Source organism: Globicephala melas, chromosome 8, assembly GCF_963455315.2.
Source record: "Globicephala melas chromosome 8, mGloMel1.2, whole genome shotgun sequence".
In the NCBI taxonomy this organism is placed as follows: domain Eukaryota; kingdom Metazoa; phylum Chordata; class Mammalia; order Artiodactyla; family Delphinidae; genus Globicephala; species Globicephala melas.
In genome coordinates, this window is record NC_083321.1 from 26,653,725 (window position 1) to 26,666,898 (window position 13,174).

At 34.3% G+C, this 13,174-nt stretch overlaps 1 protein-coding gene across 1 annotated transcript in view; it reads left to right on the forward strand.

The window, feature by feature from the left end:
* Window positions 1–13,174, forward strand: part of DCDC1 (doublecortin domain containing 1) — a 470,602-nt gene that overhangs the window by 6,293 nt on the left and 451,135 nt on the right. The gene's annotated exons all lie outside the window — the stretch shown is intronic.

The following is a 13,174-nucleotide window of genomic DNA, read 5'->3' on the forward strand; positions in this document are numbered from 1 at the left end:
TTGTGTCAGTGTTCTTTCAAGCTGGTTTTGGACTTCTTAAAAGTCTTTATCTTATCTGAAATTTTTGTGTCTGTCTTCCTAGCTTCTTCACATCTGATGTTTTAATCGTTCTATGAACCTATTAAAGACACTGAATATAATCCATCTTCTGTTTCTCTTTAGTAATCATAATAAATACCAAGTTATTATTTCCCCATTCACTTCTTTACCCCTTTCTCATTGTCTGATGACCACTCTGAAACCTTGTAATGATCTCTTCAAACCATGCAGTGATATGCATTTATATGCTCTATTTTTTAAAGCATCCCCTCTTCCACATTTTAGTTTTTTAAACCTGAACTTTTTTAAGTTAATTTTGTCTGTAATTGACTCACAGAAGAAAGGTTAATTTGAATGATCAAGGGGTGTTAATTTGTGGGTTAAAATGTGTTAAACAGTTGATATGAAGTCTGTTTAAGTCAATTAGAGAGTGTAATGAAGCTGTTTCCAGAGTGTTAAGGAACCTTTTGAAGTCAACTTGGAATTCACTCCTGTGTATCAACCAAGGCACCTGGCTAAACATGCCATTGCACTTAGGTTTTTAAATTTGTTTATATTACAATAGATACAAATAGGTCTACATACTTAAAAAAAGTTTGACTTTATTAAGATTCTTACATTTTGCTATAGGAAATAAATTCATGATTTAATTCATTAGCAAAGTGAAAAACATAATTAGTAACACTGTTATCTTTATTACTCTCATATTTTTTTCTAAAATAAAGTGCAACTGAACTCTGTAACCAACAAAACATTTCTGCGTTTTTGTTCGTTTTTAAAACTAGATTAGTGTCATTATTGTTGAATTATTTTTAAAACTAAGTACCTCATATAGAAAGGGACCATAAAAAGACATGTAAAATTTGGTATACTCATTTAAAGAAATGATTTGTTTTCCCCTCCAAAATTATTTGAAGTAATATGAAACATTTTAGTGTTGGTAATATCTTTAAAATTTTCAAAATAGTTAATGTTATTATGCAGAGTTTAATGTTATTATGCTCAGTTTCAATAGTCGAATATAATTTTTGTGTAATGATAGGTATATTTAAGATGAGTGAAGCAACTTCAACAGTTCAGATCCACAGAGATATGAGGGTAGAAATCAAATTTTAGAATACATTCTTCCCTTAGCATCAGGGTTACTATGGTACTATTTTTTATCACTTGTGTCAGTTTACTAGTAAGAAATATATTCAGCATTTCAGCTTCTTCTTGCAACCATTCAGTTTAATTATTTAGAGAGTGAAGAAAAACAACTCTTACATGCTAAAGGGATTTCTGCAATGACAGATTAGATGCCAAAATAATGCAACCACACAACTTAAAAAATATACTGAAGAATAGATGTTTTCTGATGAATTTCCACAAAAATATATCGTATTTTAAAAATATTTTAAGCAACTCATAATATTACTTTTTAATCTACTGTAGAAGCACTATGAGTATAGTGTTTTGTAGCTCATTAGCTATTTCTTTAATGAGTTTTTTTGTGTGATAGTTAAAGTAACAGACAAATGACAGATTGTTTGCCTTTAATGATTTCCCTGTTTCAAGCCCATTACAAAGCAATTAGAAATCTGACAGCATTTTCACTCTGCATTACTGATCACCTAAAGTGATGAGGAATGAGAGGTGATGAATATTAATTGTATATTTTCATATGATTATCATAAATTATTACCTTGTCTGATGTGCTGCAGGTGAAGTGGGAGCATAAGAGAAAGACAGTCAGATATATTAATTTGAAAGACTATATGACTTTTCTTAATCTTTGTAGTGTAAATTCTGATCTGCAGTGTTAGTCTTTATGAATATGAAATAAATTCTTTTTAACTTCTAGCTATATTTGGGGTAACTTAAATAACTTTTCTTATTTCAGTGCAAGAAAAGGAAAAATTATTTCATAGTACAATGTACATATATGTATTTAAGTTCAGAATTTTAAGAATCTAATTTAGAAAATGAGATAGTGAATTTTGTTGATATACCTATATACAATATTCAGATATATCATTACAGAGGAGAAAGATATACTTAGAAATAGATCTTATGCTAGTCTTATGTTAAAGTCAGGTAATCCTACAAAAGAGGAAACAAGAAAGTGTAACCAGATGTAAAAGATTTTTCTGGGTCCTCTGTAACAGTTCTTTTACTCTTAGTCCACTGTATATCCTGTTTCCCCCGTTTCTTGCTTCAGGTAGATGAGCCTAAGCCTGTCACTAGGACTCAAGTGCTGTTGTTACTTGGTTCTCAGCCCTGAAAAAGTAGCAAAGGTTGGTCCAGAAACTAGATAATAGTCTTTGGTACAGGAAGAATTGGCAAGCTTAAAGCATTTGAGATGATTAGAAATGTATTTGGATCAATTTTACCAAAGTAAATTAATTTATATTTTGATATCTCTCTAATTATAGGTATTAGTTGATAATCAGTAAATACTGAATTGAGTTGAATTTCATTACAGTAATGAGGCCATGTCTTGCTTCCGTCTTGTCTTTTGGACCTTTTTGCTGTGGTTTGCTCTGTGGCATACCGTCCCTCAGAGGCATGCCATCCTGGATCCATCTTTATTTATGAAGGTCATAATGCATATGATAATATGATTATAAATCAATAAAAATGGACTTTTCACATGCTTCTTAGAAATCATTCTCCTTACTTTATATTCAACTCCTCAACTCCTTTTTGCTGATATTCTTTACCTTCTCTTAGTCCAGACTTTAAGTTGATCCCTTGTACAGCCCAATTCTCCTTTTCCACTTCTAACATTACCACCAACCAACATACTTACTTGCCTTTTGGCTAAAGTCCCCACTTCTTCCTTTAGAGAAATTGGTTTAGAAATTTTACATATTTTTGCTGTGACAGAGAATAGCTACGCATACCTGAGTTTATAGTAAACTGGGCGGCAAACCATGACATTGTTAGCAAATCAACAGCTGAGGAAACAAGCGCTCCTAAATCGTAAATTGTAAATACCTGGTTACTTGCCCTCATTTCCTTTTGGGCTCCTCAGTACAAGTAATGTCCTCTTGAGCTTGGGAAGGTCTCCAGTTGATTGTTTCCAGTGTATTTAGGCTTAGAAAGATAGTTAAGATCAAACAAAGAATTTGGTGGCCAAATTTTTTTCTTTCTAAGGTATTTATATTATTACTTTAAATAGTAACAGAGGTTGGGAAAATAGGGATGTTAATTACATAATGAGAACAACACTTACCCTGGTCCAATAAGCAGCTCAGTTCAAGATAATGTTGGCTCTTGTCTGATTAGATTCTTGTCTAATACAGACCAAGTGTTTGACTTCCTTCCCAGCTGGGACCTCTTTCCTCCATAGTTGCGCTTCTAACCCCCCTGTGTACTTAGCCAGCTGGTCACATGACACAGAGACCTCTCTCCTTGAAAACTGGGCTCATTTCTCCACTCCATACACTTCTTTGCACTGTCTCTCTTTTCTAACCAAACAGCAGCTATTCTTTACACTTTTCAAGTTTCAAGTGTTTTTACTTATATTTAAACACCACTCTGTTACTCATCATTTACTCTAGTCATAGAGGATCCTTTTAAGTCATTCACAAAGCATTCCCTCTTTCCCTCTCAAAATTCCTACCTAAAATGGGTTTATGTCTTCTACCAGTACAGTACCACTTAACTGAAGCAGCAAGTCATTTAAGATCCCTAGGGAAAAGAAAGGTCAACAAGTTGGAAAGAGAACTAAGGAAAAAATTTCTTATTAATTTCAGAGATGTCAGGGATCTGATATGATGGAGCTAAAACATAAATGAGTCTAAGATTCCTGACTAGTCATTAGTAAAGACATTGACTCAGTTCTGAAACAGGCCCTCAAGAGAGAGGAGATATGTCAACATCCATTGGCTTAGCGTTGAAGACGGTTTTCGAATTATTTTATTCCTAAACCATTTTCCCCTACACTAGATTGGAAAATAGAGTAAAAAAGCTCACAATACTTAACTAGATTACACTGTTCACTTCTGACTTTATAATATGATCTGTCATTCTATCAGAAAAAGATACTAAGTTCATCTGGCATATTTGGCTTTTCAGATACTGTGTTGGTTGTTTTCCAATATTTTATGCCCTTCTAGGTGTTACTAATTGATTGTTTAATTTGTTACTGAATGTTTCCAGGTTAAACTAAGCTGTCTAATTACCAAAATCATTTCCCCTTGTTTTAAAGATGGGTATGATTTCCCTTTTCCAGTCTCCAGGGACATTTTCCCATCCCTTTAAGATGGTGAAAGCAAAAGGAAATAGTTAAAAGTATTGAGAGGGAAGAGGAATAAAAAGATGATATTCTTTCTTCCCTTTGCAGTAGTCACATCATCCATGTGACTTATTCTAATCTGATAGTCATAAATATTTGAGTAATATTTTAATTCATTCTTTGAACTTCTTAAAGTTTAAATTTACTGTCTCCCCAGGAAACAAATGTTTCTCTTTAATAAAAGTAAATTGGATCATGCATATGTGTCATAAGGAATTTACTCTTGCAGGTTAGTTCAGTCAATCCTTAACCATTATAGTGTATGGTTTCTTTATCAAGGAGTTAGCACAAGGTGAGCCCCAGAGTACACTGTTCTATCACCTCATATTTGGCACCCTGCCTAGAAGGTGATCTTTTAAAATTTTTAAGTTCTCCGGGAGAATGGTACATAATAGTTGTTATTGAAACAAATTGGAAGTACAAATTTATGTAATCAGATTTGAAGGATTTGTTTCCCACTAATAGTTGAGCAGCTTTCCTATTTTGGTTGGTTTAACAATACCTTTCAGTAGATTTCAAACTTCACATCATGGCTGATAGAACCACTTCTCTCTCCCCCTCTCTAGAAAATGTATCCTAATCCCTCTTAAACTTGAAGTATAAAATTCAGAACACTGTATCAGTATACTTCTGTGTCTTCTAGGGTACCTGTAAACCAGAGATTGTATTTTAATAAAGGGAAAGGAGAAAGAAAAGAACTCCTTAAACTCCAATTTAGCACACTGGCACAAAGATTTTCGGATCATTTATTCAAGTGGTTAGCTCAAGGGTTAGCATTAACTTTGGGGGCTTCTTTGTGATCAACAGGGCTTTCAGTTTTCCATGGTTAAGTGCTCCATTTAATGCATGTGAATAATAAACTTAAGCAAATTAAAAGGGAATTTCATGCTTGGGAGGTAAAGAAGTTTATGCAATTTTACCCTTACCTAAAGAACTGACCACTAAAGTAATATAGAAGGAAAAGAGTTTTTTTCCTGCCTTCATTTTGGAAATTTGATTTAAAAACCTTAAGATTTCCCATATAGCATTTAAAAACTTTTTTGAGCCTGCTCCATTGCTATGTGATAACCTTTTATTTCTAAAGAATTAGGTGTTTCTCTCTCTAAATGGGGAGCTAAAGCAAGAGTTGAATTTTTTTACCTATAAAATATGCATAGTTATGAAAAAAGTATATACATTAGAAAATTGCATGTATTTTTATGCTCCTATTTACTTGTTACTGTGGCAACCACCACACTGCCTAGTATTTATGTTGTCTATGATTCAGAGCACCTTTTCAAAAAAATAAATATGCCAGAACCATGTATTGGTTTACTTTGGTGTTTAGAAAAATGTTTGTTCTAATGAATATTTTTGAAGAAAAATAGCAATAAATAATGTAAACTTCAGCCAAACGTAAATAGTACCTTTTCCTGTAGTATGTTTTTAAAATCGAAGCAATTACATTTTTTCTTTTCCTTGTTATGAAAATCAGAATAAAGAATATAAATAATGAATTTTCATAACTTATGGGTTAATCTTGAAAGGTAGTCTCTTGATTTTTATTTTTATGACTTAGTATTTTGATTCATAACAAATTTCTGAAAATATAAAACATGAACACTTAGATAAAATGCTTAATGCTAGCTACGTAAATCAGAAAATATAAATAGTTGGCATTTCTGATCACAGATGGTTCTTTGAATGAAAGATTTGTATTTTGTATTTGAAATGAAAGGCATGGTTGCTATTATTTTTCTTACTTTAATTATTTAAATTGTTTTCTGACATGTGTGATACATAAATATAATTTCTTAGTGTTAAACATCAGAATGGAAATTATGAAGCATCAAATGAGACATGTTTCATGTCACGTATTACCTGTTAAGAAAAACTGCAATACAACATTTAAGTACAACAGAATAGTGAGCATATTGTCTCTGATACTTGTAAAGAGGATGTATCTGCAGTTTCACAGTTTATGTTGACAGTATCTTTGTGGGAAATGTAATTATCAAATGAATTATAACATGTCCTAGTATTAAGATTATTAATAGTAATTTTAATTGCCTTTTTCAAGATAATTGGATATGTTCTCATAAGTATATGGGAAAGGGGGCACTGAGCTAATTAGATATTTTGAACTCAGTTATCTTTAAAATCTCTAGAAGTTTAACATATAGCCTATATTTCAGGAATTTCTTCTTTTACTTGAATGGTTTTCTAAGTAGAATTCAACTAATTTGTAGTTCATACAATCTTACTGATTATCCCTTGATATTCCTCCTTGAGTACTGATATGATGAAAAATTTAAATAATGGTATGTATGTATTTATTTGAGGTATAGATGATTTACAATATTATATTAGTTTCAGGTATACAACATAGTGATTCAATATTTTTATAGATTATACTTCATTTAAAGTTATTAGAAAATATTGGTTATGTTCCCTGTGCTATACAATATATCCTTGTAGCTTTTTATTTTATACATAGTAGTTTATCCCCTCTCCCTATCTTGCCCCATCCCCCTTCCCTCTCCCCATTGGTAACCACTAGTTTGTTCGCTATATCTGTTAGTCTCTTTCTGTTTTGTTATATTCATTCGTTTTGTTTTTTAGATTCTACATATAAGTGATAACATACAGCATTTGTCTTTCTCTGTCTGACTTATTTCACTAAGCATAACACCCTCCAGGTCCATAAAATCTTATTGATTATCCCCTGATATTCCTCCTTGAGTATTGATATGATGAAAACTTTAATTAATGGTAATTTTTAAATTAAATTTTCACTACCAGTTAGAAAATTATTCTTAAATTGGTAAGGCTAAGAAATAATATTTTATTCCAGTAATGAGTGCTGTTAGATGGGCTTTCTATATTTCTGTAGTTTTAGAAATTGGTACATGTCTAAAAAGCAAGTCACCTTGGAAATACACATCAGCAGGTTTAAAATTGTTCATACATTTTAATCTGGGAATTTAACTTCCACAACTTTTTTTTTTTTAACATCTTTATTGGAGTATAATTGTTTTACATTGTTGTGTTAGTTGCTGCTGTATAACAAAGTGAATCAGCTATACGTATACATATATCCACATATCCCCTCCCTCTTGGGTCTCCCTCCCATCCTCCCTATCCCATCCCTCTAGGTGGTCACAAAGCACCGAGCTGATCTCCCTGTGCTATGCGGCTGCTTCCCACTAGCAAGTATTCAGTGGTACGGTCAAAGGTGTGAACAAAAACCACAACTTTATTTGAGATAGGAAGCATTTGGATCAACCAGCTAGGATATTAAAAAGTAATTAAAAAAATCATGTTCTTGGGACTTCCATGGTGGTACAGTGGTTAAGAATCTGCCCGCCACAAAGTAAACCATAAACAAGAAGAAAAGACAACCCTCAGAATGGGAGAAAATATTTGCAAATAAAGCAACTGACAAAGGATTTATCTCCAAAATATACAAGCAGCTCAATATCAAAAAAATAAACAACCCAATCCAAAAATGGACAGAAGACCTAAATAGACGTTTCTCCAAAGAAGATATACAGATTACCATCAAACACATGAAAGGACACTCAACATCACTAATCATTAGAGAAATGCAAATCAAAACTAAAATGAGGTACCACTTCACACCAGTCAGAATGGCCATCATCAAAAACTCTACAAACAATAAATGCTGGAGAGGGTGTGGAGAAAAGGGAACCCTCTCGCACTGTTGGTGGGAATGGAAATTGATACAGCCACTATGGAGAATAGTATGGAGGTTCTTTAAAACACTACAAATAGAATTACCATATGACCCAGCAATCCCACTATTGGGCATATACCCTGAGAAAACCATAATTCAAAAAGAGTCATGTACCACAATGTTCATTGCAGCTCTATTTACAATAGCCAGGAGACAGAAGCAACCTAAGTGTCCATCGACAGATGAATGGATAAAGAAGATGTGGCACATATATACAATGGAATATTACTCAGCCATAAAAAGAAATGAAATTGAATTATTTGTAGTGAGGTGGATGGACCTAAAGTCTGTTATACAGAGTAAAGTAAGTCAGAAAGAGAAAAACACATACTGTATGCTAACACATATATATGGAATCTAAAAACAAAAATGGTTCTGAAGAACCTAAGGGCAGGACAGGAATAAAGAAGCAGATGTAGAGAATGGACTTGAGGACATGGGGAGGGGAAGGGTAAGCTGAGATGAAGTGAGAGAGTGGCATTGACATATCTTCACTACCAAATGTAAAATAGATAGCTAGTGGGAAGCAGACACATAGCACAGGGAGATCAACTTGGTGCTTTGTGACCACCTAAGGGGGTGGGTTAGGGAGGGTGGGAGGGAGAGGCAAGAGGGAGGGGATATGGGGATATATGTATATGTATAGCTGATTGACTTTGTTACACAGCAGCAACTAACACAACAGTGTAAAGCAATTATATTCCATTAAAGATGTTAAAAAAAAAAAAAAAGAATCCACCTGCCAGTGCAGGGTACAAGGGTTTGAGCCCTGGTCTGGGAAGATCCCACATGCTGCAGAGCCACTAAGCCTGTGTGCCACAACTACTGAGCCTGTGCACTAGAGTCCGCAAGCCACAACTACTGAGCCCGTGTGCCACAACTACGGAACACTGCTCGCCTACAGCCTGTGCTCCACAACAAGAGAAGCCACCACAATGAGAAGCCCGCACACCATAACGAACAGTAGCTCCCACTCATTACAACTATAGGAAGCCTGCACGCAGCAACGAAGACCCAATGTGGCCAAAAATAAATAAATAAATATTTTTTAAAAATCATGTTCTCAACAAATATTTAATAGCATAGGAATATTCTCATTAGGTGAACACAGCTATATATAAATTGAATTTTAATATGGTCACACATTTGTTTAAAGTAAAGACTATATATCTCTGTAAATTTCATTGACCAAAGTCAGAAAACAAATATTCAAAAATTATAATGGTGGCTAACTCCAAGCGTAGGAGATTGTAAGAAATTTTATTTTTTATACATATCTTTCCAATCTTAATATGGGGATTTCTGTAATAACTGCAGTTATCATCATTCAAATTGTTTTTAATAAGAGAAGTTAATTAAAATTGGACACAGTCATTATAATGAAAATTCCGCTAGTGAAGGAACAATAAATATTGTCTTGTTCAATGTTGAATCCATTGTCTTTTTTTTAAGTCTGAAAATAGTTGGTGCTTAATAAATATTTAATGATTGAATGGATGTATGATGGGATCAGGAATTAGCAAAGTGGCTTTAGGAAAAACATTTGGAGGGCCACAAAGATGCCTTCTTTATGTTTTATTTATCATAACAATGGGTGATAATAATATGATAAGAATATACAAAAACTGCTCTGCTAACCATAATTCTGGTAGCATAGAAGGCAAAACTAGATGGCTGGGTTTATCTTAGTATATTTAGTTTATAGAGTTGTACAATTACAGCTATTAGAACAGAACAAACAAGCAAAAACATTTATCATTGAGATTCCAACAGGGGGAAAAAAAACTTGTCTGAGAATTTCAAACTCCAGCCCTTAATCTCACCACGTTTTTTCAACTGAACTATTATTTTTATGAAGCAAGTTTTGATGACAACTATTGCATTATGAAATACAAGTGGAATACAACTATTACATTATGAAAGAATAGACTTCTATAGTAAGCTATATTTCTATTGTCACAAAATTAATTTAAAAAATAATAATTAGTAATATAGGTGATTAATATGTAATTTACATGTTTATAGGGCACCAGAAAGGTGTTTTTCAGGAAGAAATCAAGTGTCTTCCTTCATTGAATTGAATGGTCAGCCTTCTAGACAAGCTTTTTGGGAGATGGGGCTTTACAAAATGAGATATCTGAAAGGGCAGCCTTCCAGGTGTCTCCTAATAATGAGTGTAGCAGCAACTTACATGACCTCCTGAACCAAGGTCATTATCTACCTTGATAATATCTTATATACCTGAGGGTGCAACTGTGGGATATAATGGCTTCTACTGGGGTGTGGAGACATTGTTTCAGCATTGGAGGGAGGTTAATGGCAATTAAATCAGTGAGGCCAAATCTGATGTCAGGAAACATGATATGTCACTGCTGGAATGCTACAGTAGTCCTCAACAGACAGATACATTCTGACTTGGAGGGATATGGCCAAGAAGTCTGCCTCAGGATTTCCAAATATGCATTGCTTGGGACTGGTCTTTAGAAGTTACCTCTAACTCTTCTCCTATCAAATATGGACTAGCTCTCTGCTGGGAACTGCAGAACAATGACCTTCTGAAGCCTTTTCTAAAAATTAGAACTTAATTTTTTTAGAGCAGCTTAAGATTACAGCAAAATTGAGGGGAAGGTACAGAGATTCCCCAAATAAGCCCTGCTCCCACACATACATAGCCTCCCCCATTATTAATATCCCCCAGCAGAGTGGTACATTTGTTACAATCGATAAACCTACATTGACATATCATAATCACCAAGAGTCCACAATTTACATTAGGGTTCATTCATGGTGTTCAATTCTATGTTTTGGACAAACGTATAATGACATGTATCCATTAATTATGGTATTATACAGAGTACTTTCCATAGAAATCTTATGTTCCGTGTATCCATTTCTACCACCCCTCCCCCAACCTCTGGCAATTACTGATCTTTTTAAGTTCTCCACAGTTTAGCCTTTTCTAGAATGTCAATAGTAGGAGTCATACAGTACACAGACTTTTCAGATTGGCTTCTTTCACTTAGTAATAAGCATTTAAGGTCCCTCCATATCTTTTCATGGCATCATAGCTCATTTTATTTTTTTAGTGTTGAATAGTATTTCATTATCTGTATAGACCATACTTTGTTTATCTATTCACCTACTGAAGGACATCTTGGTTGCTTCCAACTTTTGGCAGTTATGAATAAAGCTGCTATAAACATCTGTGTGCCAGTTTTAATGTGGACATAAGTTTTCAGATTATTTAGATAAATATCAAGGAACATGATTTCTGAGTCATATGGTAAGAGTGTGTTTAGTTTTGTAAGAAACCACCAAACACTCTTCCAGTGTGGCTGTACCTATGAATGAGAGCCCCTGTTCCACATCCTCACCAGCATTTGGTGGTGGTAGTGTTCTGGATTGTGGCCATTCTAACAGGTGTGTAGTGGTATCTCAGTGTCATTTTAATTTGCATTTGCCTGCTGATATATGATGTGGAGCATCTTTTCACATGCTTATTTGCCATCTGTATGTCTTCTTTGGTCAGGTGTCTGTTAAAGTCTTTGGCTCATTTTAAAATCAGGTTGTTTGTTTTCTTATTGTTGACTTTTAAGAGTTCTTGGTAAATTTTGGATAATAGTCCTTTATCAGATATGTCTTTTGCAAATCTCTTCTCCCAGGCTGTGGCTTGTCTTATCATTCTCTTTTGTCTTTCACAGAGCAGAAGTTTTTAATTTTAATGAAATCTGGCCTTTTGGTCATTTCTTTCATGGATCATGCCTTTGGTGCTGTTATCTAAAAAGTCATTGCCATACTCAAGATCATCTATGTTTTCTCCTATGTTATCTTCTAAGAGTTTTATAGTTCTGTGTTTTACATTTAGTTTTGTGATCCATTTTGAGCTAGTTTGTGTGAAGGGTATGAGGTCTGTGTCTAGATTCATTTTTTTTTTTTTTTTGCATGTGTACGTGCAGTTGTTCCAGTACCATTAGTTGAAAAGACTGTCTTTCTGCCATTGTCCTCCTTTGTCAAAGTTCAGTTGACTATATTTATGTGGGTCTATTTCTGGGCTTTTGTAGTTTTTCTCATATAGATCTTGTACATATTTTGTTAGATTTATGTCTCAGTATTTCATTTTTTTGAGTTCTGTGCAAATGTTTCTAATTTCAAATTCTACTTGTTTGTAATTAACTTTTGTATATTAACCTTGTATCCTGCAACCTTGCTCTAATTGCACCTAAAGCCTTTTAAGATGATGGCAGTCCCACATTTCTTGTCTTTTCTTGTCTTCTTGTGGCTTTCTTCCACTGCTCCTTGTATCTCTAGCCTACTAGAAGGCACAATATAATGTGATTTGAATATTCAATTCAGCTGTACAAGATAAAAAAAAATGGGATGATGAAACATAAGAAATGTTGAGCATAGGTAGTAAGTAAGCTAATAGCTTATGACGTATAGGTGTAATTCATAGGCTGTGTTAAGTATAGATATGCGGGACTTCCCTCCCTGGTGGTCCTGTGGTTAAGATTCTGCGCTTCCACTGCAGGGGTGCATGTTTCGATCCCTGGTTGGGAACTAAGATCCTGCATGCTGTGCAGCCAATAAAAAAAAAAGATATGCGTAAGTAGTTTGAGAAACACAGGCAGAATTCCGAAGTTGTGTTAAATATACATAATAAGTAAGTTAGTAACCTATAAAACGTACCAAGATAAAGCGACTAAATGGCATATATGATAGAATAGACAAGTTTTATTTATTCGGTAGAAGGGCAGACTAAGTCATAATCTTGCCACTTCAGGGCTGATCGCTGTGTTGTCCCTAAACTGACCACCTTCTAATAACATCCAGTACGGTCCCGTTTTGGCCCAAAGAACTGTGCCCAAGAAATGCAAATAAAACCTATAGCTCTTCACCAAGTTAATTGGCAAGCTACAGCTTTGGCCAGGCACAACTGCCTCTGTGTCTCTCCCATTAATTCCTGGTACCTTCTGTCTGGGCCACTGGCTTACATCTCAACTCTGGTTCTTATAGCACACCGTCATGGGGAAGGCTGATATGGGCAGAAAGAGCAGGATTTGGATACCATGATCCTGCCACTCTCCCCCTATCTTAAGTATGTTAACTTAGTTTATTGC